Genomic DNA, 22,426 nt, shown 5'->3' on the forward strand with positions numbered 1-22,426 from the left:
AGAATCTATCTATAGTGGTTGGACATGACAAATTTCAGCAGTGCGTAGTATGCAAGTTACCATGTAATGATCAGTGACATCATCACTTTGCGGTATAATATCTATATCGGTTGGATCGGTTCCATATGATATAATTAAATCTAGAGTATGATTAAGACGATGAGTGGGACCACTGACGTTTTGCTTGACCCCAAAGGAGTTTAGTAAATCTGTAAACGCAGCCCCTAACGCATAATTTATGTTATCTACGTGTATGTTAAAATCTCCAACAATTATTGCCTTATCGACATTGGCCAATAGATCTGAGAGAAAATCTGCAAACTCTTTTAGGAAATCCGCATAGGGCCCTGGAGATACAGTAGCCAAGGCTAGAGATAACAGGGATTTCTTTCTTACATCTAAAAGCGTCACATAGCACAAGTACTTCAAACGAATTAAACATGTGACCTGTTTTTCTAAATAACATTAAGAATATCTCTATAGATTCGCAACACCGCCGCCACGACCAATCAGACAGGGCTCATGCTTATAACCGTATCCTGGTGGAGTGGACTCATTAAGGCCAAAATAATAATTCGATTTAAGCCAGGTTTCAGTAAGGCAAAGTACATCGAAGCTATTATCTGTGACCATTTCATTTACAATAACCGCCTTAGGTGTAAGCGTTCTAATGTTTAGAAGACCTAGCTTTAGAAATTGTTTTTGTTTACTAATATTGAGATTTTCTGGTTTAATCACAATTAGATTTTTCCTAGATCCTAGGAAAAGGATAATCTAAAATATCCTGCACCTTTAGACAGAGACTTCCATTATCATTAATCTCAAGTCATCGAGATCTCTCATTGCTCTATTCACTTCTCATCATTCTGCTCTGTTCTGCAAAATAAACAACCTGTAATTATATCTACTGTTTTCAAGTCTGTGTTCCAAAACATTATGGTGTTGATGGTATAAAAGCTGGTATAAAAGCTGACGGACGGCTGCTAATGACGCACTGTTGCATACATTATTTATAATGGATCTTGTCAGTATATTGTGTCCCACATTTCTGTGTGGATTGTTTTGTGAATGTCACATTGAACAGCAGGCTTTGCAAACAGGCTGTTAAGTATGAGTGTGACACTGAGAGAAAACCTACATGGGATGCAACAGAAAACCAGCCCGTAAGTAAGCAATGTTACTAATTTTTGTAGAAAAAGAGGGTTCATAGAAAGAGTGGAAAATTGACACACAAACTTGTATTGAATTAATTTAATAACACTTGACATTATAGTGTCAATTAAGTGTCACTTAAGTTTAAAAAATGTATACGTTTTTTTTACACAGAGATGTAATGTAAAAGGTAAAGTGTCCTAGATTATTTTAATGTATTTATTATTTTAATAAAATAAGCCTACATTAAATCTGTCCTATAATATCTTTGTTCTTATTGATTTACAGCAGTATAAATTATGTATGAATTCTCTCATTTAGCACCAAAAGTACATTTGGAATGATTTAGAAATAACAGAAATTATGTGTTTATGATATTGTATGTGATTATTTTCTATTCTAAAATTGATATGACATAATAAAATGAAAGTCTGTGTGTTGGGGTTCAGTCACATTTTTAAAAACATTTTAGCTTTTCAATAGTAAACTTAAAAATTCGTTTTTGGGGCTTAAAAACGCAAAAAAGTGAAACCACCCTCCAGAGTGGAAATCTTAAAAACGCTCCACCATCGCATTCCCATTTAAAGGGTAAAAACGGTAAAAACGCAAAAGTCTGCTAGACAGTGAAGGCCATACTGTACGCGTTTTCGTCACAGGCATGCGCCAGTATAGGAAAATAACAAAACATTATCAAGCTAAAATATAGCATTAATTTCATTGACAAATAAAATACAAAATTCTGTCATTTTTGAGCGACACGCGAAGAGCACCGAGGGTTAAAGCAGCAGCTTTACCGTATTAAACATGAAAAACAGTGTCAGCGGCTCTTTCACTTTGAGTGCTTCACATTGCCACCTGGCCGCCTGGAGTGCACACTACATAGAATTTCACACACTTTTGCGTCACCATATGCACGCGGATTTCCCCCTCATAACGCTCGTCTAAACGCAGTATAAAAAGTGATAACGCAACGCCACTTTTGCGTTTTCTCTTCAGATCGTTTCCGTGTAAACATAGCCTCAATCATAATTTATGCAAAAAACACAATTCACACATGAGTGTGAACAGGAAAAGGAACATCATATGTAATCATGATCAAGTCATTTATATATTTTATTCCCAAATGATTCAGAAACTTTCAAATTAATAAAACTACTCGGTTACTAATGTAACCTCAGTTTCCTGAGATAGGGAATGAGTATTGCGTAGCTATACGCAGTGGGGGAACTAATTTCCTCGGATTTATTAAAACTTAAAATGTAAAGCGCATTGCAGCTGCACAGCTAGACAGTGAGAGACTGGCTCACTCATTGGCTGTGCTGCGTATGTCGGCGGGCTGTTAGCTGATTGGCGCATACGTCAGAACCCTCCATCAGGGCGTGGCAGAGCCTATAAAATGAGCCGGAATTCTCCATTACAACTGAAGCGACAAACTTGCCATGTCACATAGTGCGGCAGGCTACGCAATACTCGTTCCCTATCTCAGGGAACTGAGGTTATGTTTGTAACCGAGTAGTTCCCTTTCGAACGGTTACTTCGTATTGTATAGCTATACGCAGTGGGGATGCAATGTAAAACGCCGCACCATAAGTAACTGGCCTAACATGAAACTCAGGACCCCTGAGTCCACGAAGCAAGCCAGAATACCATATATAAGTATATATTAGTGTTGTCAAAAGACCCGGTACCATTTCGGTACTAAAAAAACTTTTCTTAAGTACCGGTGGTACCGAAGTATCGGATTATTCCGGTTCTTGATGCGCTGTCCGAAAGGTGCACAGTTGCGTCCTCTTTATAAACACACTGAGACATGGCGACATGGAGACACGGCGCTGCTAATGCGGTGGCACTGAATCCACTTGTTGACAGGAAAGGAGGAATGAGCCGTTCACATAGCGCATTTTTTCGCGCGTGCAAATTCGTTTTCCAGGCGCACCTCTGTTCATGGTTGCATAGCAACGGCAGACGCAACGGGAAAGCACACGCTTGTGGAAAGGAGAAAGCGGTGCAAACTGCGCTCTCCATGATGACGAGGAAATATCAACAAAGAATTAATTGATTTCTAGCCCTTGCATTAGCTTTACTACTAGATATATTCATTGAGATGAGAAAAGCTGCCCTGTACAGCTATGATCAGCTGTTCGGCCGAGCTTTCCATGTCCATGTTTTTACGGAAAGGTCACTGGTTTTTGTCACATGACCTGCTGAGATGCTTCTATTATAAGCCGCGCGCCTACATTTGAAGTAACGAATTTGCACGCGCATAAAACGCGATATGTGAACGGCCCCTTAAGTGGTATCGTGTGCGGTTGTATCTAGTTTAAAAGGCCTTTTAAATATGAACGCAGTTTCGGATTAAATAAAAGGACAGTCAAGTCAAACAAAACACGTTTTATCTCCTGTTTAGTTGGTAACACTACAATAAGATACCATTCATTAACATTACTTAATGCCTTATCTAACATCAACACATTGAGTGAACAATATATTTTTACAACATTAATGTATGTTTGTGAATGTTATTTAATACAAACACTTGATTGTTCATGAACAGATACAACTTTTGATTTTAAAAATGTATTAGTAGGCTACATTTTTAAATTACCCCAAGGAGAATAGTGTATAACTATTGTTAGGTAATTTTATCTAATGTTATCTAACAAATGGATATACACTTTAATATATGCAAATTTAATCTAAATTAACTTTGGTACCGAAATTGGTACCGAGAACCGTGATTTTCACAGGTATCGGTACCGAATACTGAAATTTTGGTACCGTGACAACACTAGTATATATGCATAATATACTGATAAGACCAGACACTGTCGGGTCTAAATCAGATATATAATAATGCCACTGAGCTCATACCAACAATAACTTTTTAACCAACTAAAATTATTCAACTTTTTTCGTATTCATTTCAGAGGTTGAGTGAACCTGCTCTGCCGCTGCTCTCCGGTTCTCCGGTTTTCCTTCAACTATGTGGATTAACTATGTGTGGCTTGTGCTCGCCTGGACTGTTCTGTCTTTGGTTTCTCATTCATCGACTGCACTGTTCCAGTATTCTACAGCTGAGCTTCTGAGGTTCCGCTTTTATCTACATGACGATCCACTACCACCAGCTCTGTTTTCACACCCGGATATAATATACCTGCCTCGTCGGAAATACATCCACCGTGGCTCTCGTCGGAACTTTCAGTATGATAAATCCAACTCCATAAAATCCTTCTGGTCTACTACTCAATGCCCATTGAGGAATACTGGTCGCCGTGCTGATCATAGTGTGTTGGCCCGCCTAGCTAGGTCGGCTAACACGGCTGTCAAAATCAGTAACACTTCTGTCAACTTTGGTCTTCTTAACATCCGCTCACTTACGAGTAAGGAGCATCTTGTGAAGGATCTCCTCGTTGACTAAGTTTGACTTTTTGTGTTTAACAGAAACGTGGCAGGAGCCAAATTACTTTATTTCACTCAAGGATGCCTCTACTCCGGGATTTGTTTACATCTCTCAATCACGTGACTCTGGCCGTGGGGGAGGTCTCGCAATAATCTATCATGAGAAGTGGAGGATAGCGCCTGTCAATGCTCCTGTCTGTCACTCATTTGAGGCTATTGTTTGTCGGCTTTCTGGACCTATTCCCACCATTGTTTCTATATTGTACCGCCCACCAAAGCCTAATAAGGATTTTACTGATGACCTTGCTGCCTTTCTGACTCACCTATCCACACTTTCATCAAATATACTACTCCTGGGGGATTTTAATATACATATGGATAATGTTGACAACACTCTTACCAAAGACTTTACATCCTGTTTGGATAGTAGTCTAGTCTTCAGCAATACATAAACTTTCCCACACATAATAAAGGACATATTTTGGATTTAATCTGCTGTTCAGGTGTTACACCTGTCAACTGTAAAGCTGATTCTTTCCCTTTTTCTGATCACATGTTGCTCTCGTTCACTGTTAATCTCTAACTCTCCAAATCTGTTCTCCCACGTATTATATCATTCCGAAATATTAAGGATATCAACTTGGACATTTTATCCTCTAGCATCACCAGTTTTCCCAGTATTGACAGTTTTTCTACTACAGATGAACTGCTCTCTCACTACAACTACAATCTTCATAACCTCTTTAATAATCTTGCTCCACTCAAAACCAGGACTGTTTCATTTACTCTCTTTGCACCTTGGTTTAATCCTACTCTTAGAAAGTTAAAAATAAAAGGAAGACAACTTGAAAGACTTTACAGGAAAACGAATCTCACTGTGCAAAAGGACATGTACTTAAATCACATTCTTTTTTTTACAAAGATTCGATTTCTAAAGCTAAAACCACCTATTATTGTGGTTTAATCAGTTCAAGCGAAGAAAATTCAAAGGCCCTTTTTTCACTCATTTCAAACTTCATAAAACCTCGGGATCCACTTCCTCCTCATTTGTATTCGTCTGATTTTTGTAATTCCATATTATAATTTTTTTCGAACATATTCACCAGCACCTTATGTCTACTTCTGGTCCGAACTCATTTGTCCCAGTTTCCTTTGCTCCCACCTGTTTACTCTCAGCATTTACCCTACCTTCAGTAAATTATCCAAACTTGATTTGAAAATCCAAACTTTCAACCTGCAGATTAGATCCCCTTCCAACTCTGCTTGTGAAAGCTACTGTTTCTTTTCTGTCCCCCCTAATTACTAACATCATTCACTTACCATTGGAATTGTTCCTTCTCTTAAAACAGCTTCTGTAACTCCCATTCTTAAAGGATAATTCCGGTATTTAACACCTTGAGTCTATATTGTAGTTTGTTTTGGATGAACAAGAGTGGTGGACAAAATTTTTTTGACAATGGTTCCTCTCGAGTTTTTGACTATAATAGAATTGGCCATGGACCCATTTAACATTGGAGTCAATGGCCATGTCCGAAAATGTCATTAAAACAGCCAATAATGTTCGTTTACAAAACTGTTAAACTCACCGAGTGGTTAGTGGTGTTCGTTGATGATTATAAACAATATATCGTCGCAATATATGATTCCAATCCGTTTATTTTGCTATAGTAGAACTATTTTTTCAACAATGGGATTTTACAAAATGACGAATAAAACACGACAGAAACTGTATTTCGCAACACTTTTTGGTTCAGGAACATCAACTAACATCACAAATCACTCGGTGAGTTTAACAGTTTTGAAAAATAATGTTAAAGGTTGTTTTAATTACATTTTCGGACATGCCCATTGACTCCAATGTTAAATGGGTCCATGGCCAATTCTTTTATAGTCAAAAACTCGAGAGAGGAACCGTTGTCAAAAAAATGTTGTCTACCACTCTTGTTCATCCAAAACAAACTACAATATAGACTCAAGGTGTTAAATACCGGAATTATCCTTTAAGAAACCTGGTTTAGGTCCCAATGACTATAATAATTTCCGGCCTATTTCAAATCTTCCATTCATCTCCAAAATTTTGGAAAAAATAGTTGCTGCTCAACTCCATACTCATCTTTCTTACAATAATCTATATGAACAAATCCAGTCTGGTTTCCGTCCTTATCATAGCACGGAAACAGCATTACTTGAAATCACTAACAACCTTCTTCTAGCGGCTGACTCTGGCTTACTATCCATTCTTCTTCTGCTTGATTTGAGTGCGGCCTTCGATACTATTTCACACACCATCCTTTTGGACAGACTCTCCTCTATTGGAATTACTAATAACTGGTTTCATTCATATCTTTCAGGCCGCACTCAGTTTATTCCGTTAAAATCATTCACCTCTCATTCTGTCCCTGTCATAACAGGTGTGCCACAGGGCTCTGTTCTGGGGCCCTTACTGTTTATTATTTATCTTCTTCCCCTTGGTTACATCTTCCGTAAACATCAGATTAATTTCCATTGCTATGCAGATGACACCCAGCTTTATCTTTCAACTAAACCTAATTCCACACTTCCACCATCTTCCCTTACTAACTGCCTTCTTGACATAAAATCCTGGTTCACATCAAATTTCCTTAAATTAAATAGCAATAAAACAGAATTGCTTCTTATAGGTACAAAATCAACATTAAACAAACTCGATGTTACCCGGTCTGCTTATTATCATCTTCGTAATATCAACCGTTTGCGTCCTTTCCTCACGCCTCACTCCACTGCCATTCTTGTTCACAGCTTAGTCACCTCCCGTTTAGATTATTGTAATTCCCTTTTGTTTCGCCTCCCACATAAAACTCTTCACAAACTTCAACTGGTCCAAAACTCAGCTGCTCGTATCATTACTCGCACCCCTTCTATTCATCACATCACTCCTATCTTACAACAGCTGCATTGGCTCCCTATTATTTATCGTATCAACTACAAAATACTTCTTACTTTTAAAGTCATTCATAATCTAGCCCCTTCATATCTTTTTGATCTCCTCCATATACCCACACACACACGTACTCTTAGATCCTCTTCTTTTATTCATTTCACCGTTCCCCGTGTCCACCTTGTTTACTATGGGGAGTAGAGCTTTCAGTTTCTCTGCTCCTCAGCTCTGGAATTCACTTCCACCAGACCTCCGTAATATTGATTCTCTCTCACTTTTCAAATCCAAACTCAAAACTCATCTGTTTAGAATAGCTTATTCCCTTTGGCCATAACTGCACTATCTTTTAATTGTATTGTATCTCATTGTTTTTTAAATTTTGTTGTTGTTGTTGTTGATGATGATGAAAGGTGACCCTGAGTGTCAAGAAAGGCGCCTATAAATAAAATGTATAATAATAATAACTTCTCAATAGACCAGAACCCTCGGGTCTAATACATGTATACGGGACCAAAACTGCCAGGGCTGGTTCATGGTAAGAGATAGTGTGCTTATGAACAGTGACTTAAATATATGAACAAGACCAGACTAGTCGAGTCTTAATCATACAGAAAGGACCTTCGCCTGCAGGGAAGGTTAGCTCTAGGGAAGGGAAGGTTAGCCATACCTCTAGTGGAATGGGCGCTAGTGCCTATAGGGCAACCCTGGCCCACAGAGGTGTATGCCAATGATATGGCATCCACTATCCATTTGGACAGTCTCTGCTTCGTGACAGGAGCCCCCTTGGACCAGCCACCAAAGCAGACAAAGAGCTGTTCTGACTGCCTATAGGATGCGGAGCACTCCAAATAGACTTTCAGAGCCCTGACAGGGCAGAGTAAATAGACTTCCCCGTCCCCATCAGAAGGCGGAAGAGCCAACAATGAAATCACTTGTGCACTAAATGGTGTAGAGAGCACCTTGGGCACATAGCTATGTTTGGTTTTCAGAGTGACTTTAGAGTCACCTATACCAAACTCCAAACAAGAGGGGCTCACAGAGAGCAATCTCCCACTCGCTTAATAGACGCCAGTGCCAACAGGAGAGTGGTCTTTAGCGAAAGCGGTTTGAGGTCAACCGACTGAAGCGATTCAAATGGCGGACCCTTCAGGTCCCTAAGGACCATGGAGAGGTCCCACGGCAGTACAGAGGGAGGTCTGGGAGGATTCATCCTCCTATCTCCCTTCAGAAACCGCACAACCAAGTCATTCCTTCCCAGTGATTGGCCAGCCACCGGAGCATGATGAGCTGCTATGACTGCCACATATACTTGCGGGGAGCGACCCGTGTCCAGCAGCTCTTGTAGTAAGGAGAGTATCACTGATAACTTGCATGACTGAGGTTCAAAGTGTCTGAGCACCAGCTGGAGAACACTGACCACTTTGAAACGTAGAGGCGCCTGGTACACAGGGCTTTAGCCTCAGAAATTGTGTTCAGAACCTTCTCGTGGAGGTCCCGGGGTACCCGTTGATGAGCCACACACATGTAGGGCCCATAATTCGGGACGAAGGTGCCAGATCGTCCCGTTCGCCTGTGTGAGGAGATCTTTCCTCAGAGGGACAGGCCATGGGACTTCGTCCACCATTTGAACCAGCTCTGGGAATCAAGGTCTGGTTTTCCAGAGAGGTGCCACCAGGAGGACTGGGCATCCGCTCTCTCTCACCCGTTTGATGACCTGGGGGATCATGGAAATGGGGGGAAACGCATACAGAGGGCAGCTGGGCCATATCCGCACCCATATTCCGAATGCACGGGAAATGTGCTGCTCTAAGATAGCTCAAGTTGGGTTGTACCCACATAAGCAGATATCTCGCCATGGAGTACAGGTGTCCCGACCTGAGACCGCCCTGGCGATTGATGTATGACACCACCGACGTGTTGTCCGTGCGGACTAAGACGTGGTGTCCTTTGAGGTCAGACAGAAATGCTTTCAGGGTCAAACAAACTGCTGCCATTTTCAGGCAGTTGATGTCCGCTCCGTGCTTGACCAGAGGCCGCATGTGGGCTTGCCCTCGTGCAAAGCACCCCAACCTTGGTTGGAGGCATCTGTGAAGACCACTTTCCATCTGGAGGCCACTCCCATGGTCACACCCTCTTGGTACCAGCTTTGATCCTGCCTAGGGAATCAGAGTACGCAAACAGCTGTGATTCACCGTAACGCGCATGCTGCCCGACCCCCAAGCATGGGCTGGTACGCGGCGCTTGAGCCAGTGCTGCAGCGGGCGCATATGCAGTAGTCCCATCTGGAGTACTGGAGATGCGGTGGTAATGAGACCGAGAAGTTTCTGAAACTCTCTGCTGTGAGACGCGCTCTCATAGTTGTAGAAACCATAACCGTGCCCAGAAAGACCACATTCTGGCTGGGTGTTAGTTTGCTCTTGGCCAAATTGATTTTGAGTCTCAGGCATTGCAAATGGCCGAGAATCAAATCTCTGTGCATCAGCAGTACCTGAACTATGGTAACTTCCTTCCATCGGCACTCCAGTCATTATCCAGTGTTGCCAACCGCTTCTGGAACACACCCTAGACACCTTTTAGCACACTGGCCAAACCATTGTTTGAAATTGTGCAAGAGAAGTCTTGCAAGTATGTTGGGTTGATCAACAAACCAAACTTCTGCATAGGATGGGTTTTCTCTCTAATGAGGAAGAATCAATTAGACTACTATGCACCTGCAAAACCAAAATTGGTGTTTACCAATCAGTGGGCATTTTCAAACTACAATGGGTGTTTTCAAGCATCTTTCATCAGGCTTGCTAAAATCATGAAGGCCCACCCCTGAACCAAGCCCCCAAGGGATTAGAGCAAATCGGCTAAAGTGGTTGAAATTGCTAATCATCGTGGTCCATCGTGGTCATCAAATCAAGTTAGTTCAATGTCACTGTCTCCATCCATGTGTGCTGACGGTTTTTATCAGCTTTCCAATGCTGATCCAATATCCATTAAACACTGAAATTTCATTCTCAACCAAAATTATGGTTTAGATCAAAATGCAACCCTGTATCAATGTCACTTTGCTATGGGGTGCTATGGTGATACAGCATGTGCTGTACTTTCATTCAAACCACAATACTTCAGAAGGATTTACTAAGATTTTGACTAAAATAAAGGATATTCAAGAAACTTAAATCCTATATTGCACCAGGTGAAGAATAACACATTTTAAGAATCTATTTCAGAAATGCTTCCTTACATAAACATCATGGTGAAGAATACTGATTTTAGCATTTGAGGTTTTAATTTAGATTCCAATATAAACTGAGAAAGTTTAGCAGCTGTTATGCAAGAGATTCCGGCCAGACCTGTTTTCTTTCCATTGTAAGTTAAATTAGTCAGATCATTGAGACTCTCACCTTTTGTTCTGCAAATGGCTTTCGGAGCCCGTTTGCCCGAGCCCATCGGAGCCCAAGCCCATTTGCCTTTTGTTCTACAAATGGCTTTCGGAGCCCCTGGCCCAGACGTTGAATCATTATGCTGATTGGATTAGCAATGCAATAGAGTGTTATGCTGATTGGCTCGGTTTCTCTTGAGCAAGCCAGATAACCTGCCAAACCGGTTTTTGCTTGATAGAATCAACTCCTCCCTACTTTTGTATGCTTTGTTTGAATGTCTCCACCCCCAGAAGTCCCTCCTCCTAAAATGCCTATAAGATACCATGTAAAGTTACTTTTAGATTAGATTTTGTTGGACGGACTGCAGCAACGCTCAATAAAGAATAACTTCTGCTTCAACGTGATCCCAACGTCTCTTGGTCTCTGCTTTGATGAAGGAAAAAAAGTTTCCTACAGTTTTGAAATGAACATCCCCCAACCCGCGGGTGAAATGCAGGTGAAAATTGACCATGGCGGGTAACGCATATCAACATATAACCGTGCCAATTTGGCGGGTTATGATTCATAAATTGTTTTATCACTTTGTACAGCCCCACTATCAGAGCCCTTCCCCTAAAAGAAGCCTCAAACATTAGCAAAACAAAGGGTGAAGAGGGTCGCACACTGAGAGAAGCGATGCGCAGCACCATGTCTTAAAAATTCGAACATTAACAGTGCGCGCCCAACTACGACATCGGCTGTTCAAAATAATGCTGCACAGCGTCACTCACATTTTTCATTTAAAATGTAAAGATTTGGGACAAATATATGTACGTATTGACTTCATCCTCGGCTGAAAGATTGTGTATTGTGCATTTACCATTTGGTTTTTGTGGCTTGAAAAAAGTATTTTGCTTCATAAAAATATAGCCTAGATCGCCTTTCCGTTTTCTCCGTGTTTTCCCCCCCAAATACCTTAAAGGACAAGTTCGGTATTTTACACTTAAAGCCCAGTTTTCAGATCGTTTCTGATGAAGCCGGAAACGGAAATGGGGTTGTTTGTATTCTTTCTGTAGTCTTTTGCAGTCTATCAAGACAAGGTGCATTACCGCCACCCACTAGGCTAGAGTGTCTATTATTCAAGCTCTCAACGGAAGAATGGGTGTGAGGCGTTTGAAAAAAATAGGTCAACAGTTTTACAAGGAATGGTAAAACACCTGTTGGAAAGCATCTTTTGCAGCGATTTTTGTGTGAGCATATCAGTGAACACCCCTGACCACTCAGGGGTAAACAAAAGTTTAATGCGTTTTAGGAAAGATGATTCCTGTGCACCTATTGTGCCATTGTGGAGGTGGGGCGGAAAGCGAAAGAAAACGAAAATTCTCGGGACAGCAGCATGTGTCCAAATTTTAAACTTAACCGTTCTATTTCATCAGAAACGATCTGAAAACAGGGCTTTAAATGTAAAATACCAAATTTGTCCTTTAATTCAAACCCCTTGATGCCACTTTGTTAATTCTTGAAGTGAACTTTTGCCTGTACGGTGTGTTAACTAGGTCAACGTTGTCACGACACACACACACAGGGAATTAGAGATCCAAAGGCAATGATATTTATTGGGCAAGAACATACACAGACCAGGAAACACAAAATCAATTCCGAAGTGTGGAGACATTAAACAAGGACTCGGTGACAAACACTGAAACTGACAGGGTATATACACAAGTGCTAAACGAGGTGACGAGGAACAGCTGAACACAATGACCACTCAGTGACAGACAGGATGATGGGAATTGTATTGTAGTCTAATGTGAATGACACCGTGAGAACGAGGACCTCTAGTGATAACCCAGGGAAACACAACCAGACACTGTGACAAACGTGGAGTCCTAGGAGACAATTAAGAGGCCACTTTCTCCGACTCATTAATACAGCACGTCCAAGACTTTAGCGCAAAAAGCACCCTATAGCATCTTTATTGCTATGTGCAGATAAACTCGTGGCTTTCCTTAAATAAACATTTGCGGTCAATACTGACTTGACAGCATGAATTGACAGCCTGTCTGCTAAATCAACGTTTACATTTAAACATTAATTTTGGAGTGAGCTATATTTGGAGTTTACAACAAAACGCTCACAAAATGCTCACAGAGAATATTGTTTTATTTTATTTTAATGGTAATGGTATGTGTGAACAGTGAATGGCTGTCATAAGGCTGAAGGCAGTTCAATGATTCAGAATAAGATTTAATAATAGATACAGTCATGGCCAAAATTGTTGGCACCCCTGGTAAATATGATCAAAACTGGCTGTAAAAAATAAATCTGCATTGTTTATCCTTTTGATCTTTCATTCAAAAAATTGCCAAAATTCTAACCTTTCATTGAAGCAAGAGAATTGAAAGTGGGGCTAAATCACATTATGAAATAAATGTTTTTCTCCAAAACACGTTGGCCACAATTATTGGCACCCTTTTATTAAATACTTTTTGCAACCTCCTTTTGCCAAGATAACAGCTCTGAGTTTTCTCCTATAATGCCTGATGAGTTTGGAGAACACCTGACAAGAGATCAGAGACCATTCCTCCATACAGAATCTCTCCAGATCCTGCAGATTCCCAGATCCATGTTGGTGCTTCTTCTCTTCAGTTCAGCCCACTCATTTTCTATAGGGTTCAGGCCAGGGACTGGGATGGCCATTGCAGATCTTGGTTTTGTGCTCAGTGACCCATTTTTGTTTTGATTTTGATATTTGTTTTTGGATCACTGTCCTGTTGGAAGATCCAAACATGGCCCGTTATAAGATTTCTAGCCCCGGCTGTTAGGTTTCGATTTTTTATCTGTTGGTATTTGATCCAATCCATGATGCCATGTATCTGAACAAGATGTCCAGGACCTCTGGCAGAAAATTAGGCCCACAGCATTAAATATACAGCAGAGTATTTCATTTTACACATGGGGTACTTTTTTATCCCTGTGTGCACCAAACCCATCTTAAGTGTTTGCTGCCAAAAAAGCTATTTTTTTGGTTCCTCTGGCCATAGAACGTTTGAAAAGTACCTGACACGACTGGCACTTCAAACGGGACGGGTTCTATGGTCTGATGAAACAAAAAAATAGCTTTTTTGGCAGCAAACACTTAAGATGGGTTTGGTGCACACAGGGATAAAAAAGTACCCCATGTGTAAAATGAAATACTCTGCTGTATATTTAATGCTGTGGGCCTAATTTTCTGCCAGAGGTCCTGGACATCTTGTTCAGATACATGGCATCATGGATTGGACCAAATACCAACAGATAAAAAATCGAAACCTAACAGACTGTGCTAGAAATCTTATAACGGGCCATGTTTGGATCTTCCAACAGGACAGTGATCCAAAAACAAATATCAAAATCAAAACAAAAATGGGTCATTGAGCACAAAACCAAGATCTGCAATGGCCATCCCAGTCCCTGGCCTGAACCCTATAGAAAATGAGTGGGCTGAACTGAAGAGAAGAAGCACCAACATGGATCTGGGAATCTGAAGGATCTGGAGAGATTCTGTATGGAGGAATGGTCTCTGATCTCTTGTCAGGTGTTCTCCAAACTCATCAGGCATTATAGGAGAAAACTCAGAGCTGTTATCTTGGCAAAAGGAGGTTGCAAAAAGTATTTAATAAAAGGGTGCCAATAATTGTGGCCAACGTGTTTTGGAGAAAAACATTTATTTCATAATGTGATTTAGCCCCACTTTCAATTCTCTTGCTTCAATGAAAGGTTAGAATTTTGGCAATTTTTTGAATGAAAGATAAAAAGGATAAACAATGCAGATTTATTTTTTACAGCCAGTTTTGATCATATTTACCAGGGGTGCCAACAATTTTGGCCATGACTGTATATTTAAATGTGGCTTTGATAATCTGATTTATTAATGATAGGGGAGCGCGGGGCACAACCTAACGCGGGGCTAAATGTAACACGGACCTTTTACGTAGTTACTCAGGGTCACGCGCTGCCAGAAGACGGTCTCCCGTGGATTTTTGAAAAGTTTTGATTATATTTTGTGAAGATACGGGACAAAGAGTGTTTTGACACCATCTAAGTATTTTTTTTCATCATACGTATTTTTCTGTTTCTGAGTTGTGTGTGTACGTCACCAAATCTAACTTTATATTGCCTTAATCACTGTCTTGTTGGCTAAAACATGGCACCATTTTAAAACATGTCAGCAACTCCTAGCAACTGTTAGCTAGGTTTAAAATATTTTTTACACAGCAGGGTTAGTTGTAGCACAGTGTTACAACTAAGCCGCCAAGTGTTCACAATATTGTAGGCTATGGGATTTGTTTACTATATTGATCACTTGTTTATTTATTAAAAATATTGCCTGTTTTCATGTAATAAACACTTTAAAATGTGATTTTAAGTTTGTTTTTATTATTATTATTACTGTTACTATTATTAATAATAATTATTTTGCATGCAAAACTGTTCAGCCCTTTCCTATATCTCTATCCATGATATTGATCCATAATAGAAGGATGATTGGATGATGGATGGATGTATGGATATCTATCTATACAGATGTACAAACAATATCAAACTATACAGATAAAATAGTACTGAATTATGTGTTACACACAAGTGTTACAACTAACCCCTCTGTCTGGTATAACTAACCCCGCGTATGGGGTAAGTTGTAACATTTGCACTTCTGTCACTTTCAGTGCAACTGTACGAAAATGGAAGGTCCTAGAAAAAAACTTTAAGTGTTCATTTGTAGCAGAGATGTGTATGTTTCTTGTGTAAAAAAAAAGATTAATCTAACCTAATTATTTTTTAAATAATTGAGCCAAAACCAAAATGTGTTAGGTTGTGCCCCGCTCTCCCCTACTTTTGTTTTGGCTAGTAGAACTTCTGAATGGCTGGTAACAAAAATTTAGTAGCCAATTGGCTGGTGAGTGAAAAAGTTAATTTCAAACCCTGATGTCAACTATTACACTGTTGATTTTATTGTGTGGACCAGAGGTGGGTAGAGTATCCAAAAACTGTACTCAAGTAAAAGTACAAGTACTTCTAGAAATATTTACTCAAAGTAAAAGTAAAAGTAACAATCTTAATAGTTACTTGAGTAAGAGTAAAAAAGTATCCAATGAGAAAACTACTCAAGTAGTTAGTTACTAGTTACTTCGGATCATAGGCCGATATATATGATATATATATAAAACATGATATGATTTAGATATTTTTTATTTAAATGACTATTATTATCATAATTAGTATCCAATGAGAAAAGTATCCAATGAGAAAACTACTCAAGTAGCTATAGTTAGTTACTTCGGATCATAGGCCTATGATATATATATATATATAAAACATGATATTATTTAGATATTTTTTATTTAAATGACTATTATTATCATAATTAGATAGGCTATCTTTGCCACAAAAACAGAAGAGACAAGCATTATTTCTGCCATCTGTAGCCCGAAAATCATTGCCTGTCCTTTGGTTTGTATAATAGTAGGCCTAACTTATACAACTACAGTTGGATTATTAGACAATGTCGAAATATAGTGAATCTGCAGAGTTTTGCATTTAAAGGCATGTAAAGGGAAACATTGACACAGAGAAGAAAGAGTTCAAACTCTTCACATGTGCTCGCGCTGACCGCTACTGAACATCTGAACACAAACGACGATCAAACGCACATCGACGGATCTTCTTCTGTCTGTTCTCCAAAATGTAGCTAATCAAATGTATATTTCTGCATGCATGTTTAAACTGGTCAACAGTGTCTAAGGCAGGCAAAGGCATTCGTTTTCAAGTTGAGTTCGCACGCCACTGCGCAATACACACACATTACCGCGGGATGGCGGGTGTTCATTTCATATGTGGACAATGGTAGCTTATTTATTGTATAAAGTAATGTCCCAGATAGCAATGAGTCGGCGGACCACCGGCGGTGCTCCGGAGGCAGTAGAAGCGTCAGAATGGCGTAATCGCAAACACGTTTGCGGGCGCACCGCTGGCGGCAGCCGCTTTTTAAAAGCGGCAGCCGCCTTCCTACCGCCTTCGTTCCGCGGCCGGCCCGCAGGCCAACCGCCGTTCCGCCACCGTTATACCGAAGGCGGCCCTTCCGCGGCCCGTCGGAGGCAAGCGCTGTTTGAGCGATCTGCCGCCGCTTATTGAATATATATTTTTTATATTTATAGCATGCAGTTTTAACAAGGATAATGATTGATCAAACCAGACAAATTTACATTTGACGTTTTATTTCCACATTTCAAAGTACAGTAACTGTCATTGAAACAAAATTTGTAAGATCACTTAAATATAAATAATAAAATTATATATATATATATATATATAGACACGATAAAAAACATGCAGGTTTCCAAATAAATGTTGGTAAAAAAAAACAGCCTTGCCAGTAAATTATAGCACTTGCAATAATTGTTAATAATATAAAGAGGTCAGCTCTAAGATGAAAAGAATTACAGTAAACATTATAACAAGTAATGAGGATATTTGGTACCAAAGAAAGTGCAGGATAGCAAATAAATCAAGATATAACATCACATTTTCAAGCCATTTCTAACAATAGGATAAGTGGTAGCCTAATAATTTAGAGTAAAGCTCTGGACTAGAATATACCATTATAATGGCATTGCTGACCTGGGGCACAAGATTTACACTGTGCTGCAATAAGATCTGTCTCTAGTATCTGTGATAAACAAAACTTGACGTGTATATATACATGTATAAAATGTATATATAAAAATACTAAGGTAAAAACAGTAGTAGAAAAGACCATTATAACTACAATGCTGACCTGAGGCACAAGCATTTGCAAGCTATATTTAACAATAGAATAGTTAAGCACGGTAACAAATGAAATAAGCAGCAAATAGTATTTAAAGTAATTGAGATCCTTGGTAATGCAGGGTCAGGGGGAGAATAAAAAAAATAAAAAAATAAAGTTAGTTCCACAGTGAACAGTGTGGATTGGGTGAGTAGTCTGGCGCTTCTTGATGTTACTGACTGCAGGATAACGAAAGAGTTACAGTTGTCAGTGATGCTGGGGTGTCAGTAGTCAGCCTAGGTTTAAGGGGTTGGCTGTGGGTCCCTCTCAGCTGTGCGGCGCCTTTTTCCGCCTTCACGGTCAGATGCTCCTTTCAGGTAACGCGTAACATTAACCTGGACCGCCTCATCAGTGGCATCCTGGGTTGCCGGGTTCTTCCGGATGGCCCCTGTAGAAAATACAGATGTGTCATGCCATTCAAATGGAATAAGGCCATACACATCTACTTAAATATAAAAAAAAAATATTCAACTTACTTTGAACAATGGTCTTCAGGAACAGGTCTCTAAAACATGCTTTATCCCCTACACCAGTCCAGGTTGTATTAATGGAAAGCGGATTAGAGAATATACTCTGAAGCATTCGCCACACTGTTGTCTTTAGGTCCCTCCCACATTAGATAGCCAAAAACCGAAGCTGAAAATCCCAAAAAGTGTTACAAATTACATTTTTCTGAAGCTTCTCATAATTAAATATAAAATGTGACAGGCTGTGGATTCAGACTGTAGAATATGCAGGGTACAATCTTAATTTGACTTTTTAGATTACCCTACGGCGTTATAAACGAAAGCAGCACACTTACAAATCGTTCCTGGAGCTCTTTATCCTGCCTCAAACTATCGTCAAGCAACGCCAAATTTTCCTGGGTGTCTAGGGGGAGTAACAGATCCCCTGGCAGAGATAACTCTCCAACAGACACATTGGCACTGAAATGTTGCAGCATAGTGTCCATTTTGTGGTCCATGTGGCACAACATCGCCAAACTCTCCAAGACGTCGCAGCATTAGGGTCTGATCTGCACCTACAGGGGTTCCCGGAATAATAGAATAAAATAGTTAGTCCTGGTCCCTCAACTACTAAACTATGACATTACTATCTAGGTCTACTACATGTACAGGTGGCCCCAGTGGGAATTAAACCAACAACTACAGGTGTTGTTTGCAAGTTGTACCTGATTGCCCAGTGCGAGCAAACGTCTTCAACATTGTCCCAACTTGCTTCACCTGCTCTTGAAGTGAGCCACTGTCATCCGAAGCTACAAATTTAAAGGCATATGATAGTTTTGAACCTACATCACACACAAAAAAGTAAAATTTAAGAAGAGTGGATGTTCTCACCTACTCGTGCATTGCTTTCCCTTAGAGCTTGGTTCTCCTCCCTCAGGGCTCGGTTTTCATTCCGGAGTCTCTGGAAATCTACATAAAAAAATAAAAGGCACTATTTTCAATACTGTTAAAACACTGGCCATTAAGACATAGGCCTAGAATATACCTTCATAGCTGAAAACTTCATGGTGAACACAAGATGCCAGGGGAGTCCAAGGACCAATAACGGAGTGATTACTTTCCCCTATTGATAATCATTGACGTAAAAATATGTTCGAAGTTATTGCATACATTTAATGAATTGGACTTAAATGTAACACTTAGTTTAGCGCAAAATCCTTCTCCTTTTGGCCCACTAACTAGACATTGTGACTAACGAAGCATTTACCTTTAAAGCCAAAACGATTGTCCAACAGTAGGTCTCATGGGTGAAGATAACCAGTTATGCTCTGGTCAAGGTATCTGCAAGAAAATGTGAACAAAGCCGCATTGTTAACGTTAGGAATATACAGTAGCTATGCTGTGGGAGACAAAACTGATCAGCCAAACGTGGAACAGTGAAATTGTTAAAAAATAAAATGTATTCATTGAGTGTACGTTAGTGATTAAAGTGAAAACAGAATTGTCCTCAAACATAAAAAGTACAGAATTAGAAATCACAATAGCCTTAAATCCAGTACAGTAACACACAGCACAACACTTGCTAGCCACTGTAGCTACACTGTAGTGAACTGAACTAGCCGCATATTTGTTCGGACAAAAAAATAAATTAAAAACACCTATATACATCATTCTGTTTTGTTAGAAAACACCAGAAGTTAAACTTAGTCTTTCTATATGTAAAATTTCTACGTGTACTAGGCTAGCAACATTGCTTAACCTCAACAAAAGTTAAAAAACAGCATGTGCTAGCTAACACTTGCTAGCACCTCTAGCTAACGTTACTGGACTAGCAGCATTGTTCAGGCAAACAAAATAATTTAAATTACCTATACATCGTTATTTTTTATAAGAAAACACCAAAAGTTAAACTTAGATGCAACTTTAAAGCTTTGGCCACCTAACGTTACTGTAGCTAGTTATATTTCTACATGTAACGTTACTAGCAACATTGCGTAAACAAGGCTGAACAAAGATGACGTTACAGATTTGAAATATATAAACTAAAAACAATGTAAACATGCTATTGCGTTACACAAAAACATGTACTTACTTAAACGATGGTAGTCGATGACTTTGCTAGTTAGCAAACTGCAGGCTGTAACGTAGTAAATACTGACAGTAACTCGCGATTGAGCGGCGACCTTCTTCTTCTTCTTCTTCTTCTTCTTCTTCTTCTTCTTCTTCTTCTTCTTCTTCTTCTTCTTTCCAATTTTACGGCGGTTGGCATCCAGCTTTTTGGTGCGAGCGGCGACCTGCTGCGAATGTGCTCGGGAGGGGCTAGCCTCAGTGGCTCCAGTGCGTCATCGACAGTAGGGGCGGGGCGGGGCCAGGAGCTATTTCACAAAACTATCAGCGCAGCTCTGAAGCCAGAGGAGAATTTAGAGTTTTTCCTTCCTTCAGGTCAAAACAGGGTTTTGATATTACCATGGTTGCACTTGCAAATGAATACAAATATATCAAGTAGGCCATACCTTTGGCCATGTTGCAGATGTATTTCACTGTTCACTGATTAGTCAGGCATTGGTAAAAAGTCTAACTTCATCAATTTATTCTGCTAAATTGTTCATACCATGAATGAAATATCTATTTTAAACCTAATCAGAATCAGAAAGTTATTTATTGCAAGTAAGTAAGTAACTTAAGTTTTACAAAATGAATTATTTTTGGTTTATTGGTGCATGTCTCAATTGTGCATAAATCAAAGAAATGTAAACAATTTTCACCTAAGTGCATAAAATAATTTGATATATTTTACATATAATCACTTCAGAGTTTCAACGTCATTTAAATGTAATTTCCTAAACCTTACCTTATGGAATCAAGAGTCAGGATTTAAACCCTAATGGCTTTGGAGCAAAAAAAAAAAAAAGCTATAATTTAGGCTATTATGATTTTATAATCGCTTCAAATGTGAAAAGTAGTTAAAATGCTGTCAGTTCCACTAACTCCCAACATGCGTTTGCAACATGGCTGGTCGATTTGAGAGTAGAAATCTGTATTTCAAAGCGGCTTGCCGCCAGCTGGCCGCGGTCCATTAGACGGAGGCAACCGCCAGAGAAAATGAAGCAGTCGGCCCGCCGGCTATTCGGCGGCGGCATCTCGCATAAAATGGGAGTGACGTATTCGGCGGCAAACGTTGTATCCCCGCCAGCGGGACGCACCTATAGCCGACAGCTTAGGGCCGGCGGCAAAAAGAAGCCGTGTGGATATTTTTTGCTATCTGGGGTATAGGCCTATGTCCAAAAAAACGGGTAATGTCATACTTTGAAGTAGTGCTATCATATTGTAATAATCTGTTTGGTTGTAAAATGTATTACCTGAATGAAATTAAATCGAATATCGTTCCACAGGATATATCGTCCTCAGCATACGAAGATAATAGAGATCTTCATCGCTGGCAAAGATTATGCATTTGCAGATTTGCTTTCACTTGACTGTACTGTAGGTCCACAGCCACTTCATCCAGCTTTCTTAATGTTCTTAAATCTTCCTGTTACGACTCCGAGTCGAGTGTGAATTGAAAGCGCTTCAGACGATTCAGTGCGTGTAGGAAACTGAACAGATCATACAAACTGATTCGCGAACCGATTTAGACAGATCTGCCCACTTGTTTGATGAAGTCTTTGAACAGAATCGACTCAAAAGAGTGATTCATTTGTGAATTGAGCATCGCTCATGCCCAGAAAAAAGATACAGCGCGCTTGGAATAAACTACGCATTTAACAACACGTATTGCATTAAAATAAAGTAACGAGAGGAACGTCGCTCAACGTAACGAAGTAAAAGTACCGTTTTTTTATTAGAAATGTACTCGAGTAAAAGTAAAAAGTACCCACATTTAAATCTACTCTTAAAAGTACAATTTTCCCCAAAAAATACTCAAGTAAATGTAACGAAGTAAATGTACTTCGTTACTACCCACCTCTGGTGTGGACCAAGTATTTTGCAATGTTTTGAAATTAGACTTTCTAGTTTTGTGCCACTCGATATACAATGCTTATGAAAAAAGTATTTTAGAGAGGATGATTGTTTACAGGGAACTCTTAAATGTAAGGGGACAAATAAAAGTTTCAGGCCCTGAGGTCGTGCCGTACATGTAAGGGTTCGATTTTGACTGATATGCATGGAAATGTAACAAGTTATCTGAAGCACTTACAGCAAACATAATTTACATAATCTTCAATTGTGTTGAAGTTGACACATTTCAGTCTTCTAAAGAGTAAAACTTCCACAAATATGCTTTTGAGGTAAAAACACATACATGGTAAACAGA

At 39.7% G+C, this 22,426-nt stretch overlaps 1 protein-coding gene and 1 long non-coding RNA gene across 3 annotated transcripts in view; one reads left to right on the forward strand and one right to left on the reverse strand.

The window, feature by feature from the left end:
* The window catches only part of LOC306988275 (CD276 antigen homolog), a 169,308-nt gene that overhangs the window by 89,901 nt on the left and 56,981 nt on the right, over nucleotides 1-22,426 (forward strand). The window lies entirely within an intron of this gene.
* Nucleotides 17,153-21,342, reverse strand: LOC306988480. 2 transcript variants are annotated; one of them, XR_013795416.1, is made up of 8 exons: nucleotides 20,204-21,342; nucleotides 19,379-19,452; nucleotides 19,157-19,234; nucleotides 19,007-19,080; nucleotides 18,837-18,920; nucleotides 18,468-18,686; nucleotides 18,142-18,301; nucleotides 17,153-18,053 (listed from the first exon to the last, which is right to left on the reverse strand). It is a non-coding gene; the product is annotated as an uncharacterized lncRNA (long non-coding RNA). The 2 variants fall into 2 exon arrangements; XR_013795417.1 differs by having other exon boundaries at nucleotides 19,003-19,080.

Source organism: Phoxinus phoxinus (genome assembly GCF_949152265.1).
Source record: "Phoxinus phoxinus genome assembly, chromosome: 20".
In the NCBI taxonomy this organism is placed as follows: Eukaryota; Metazoa; Chordata; class Actinopteri; order Cypriniformes; family Leuciscidae; genus Phoxinus; species Phoxinus phoxinus.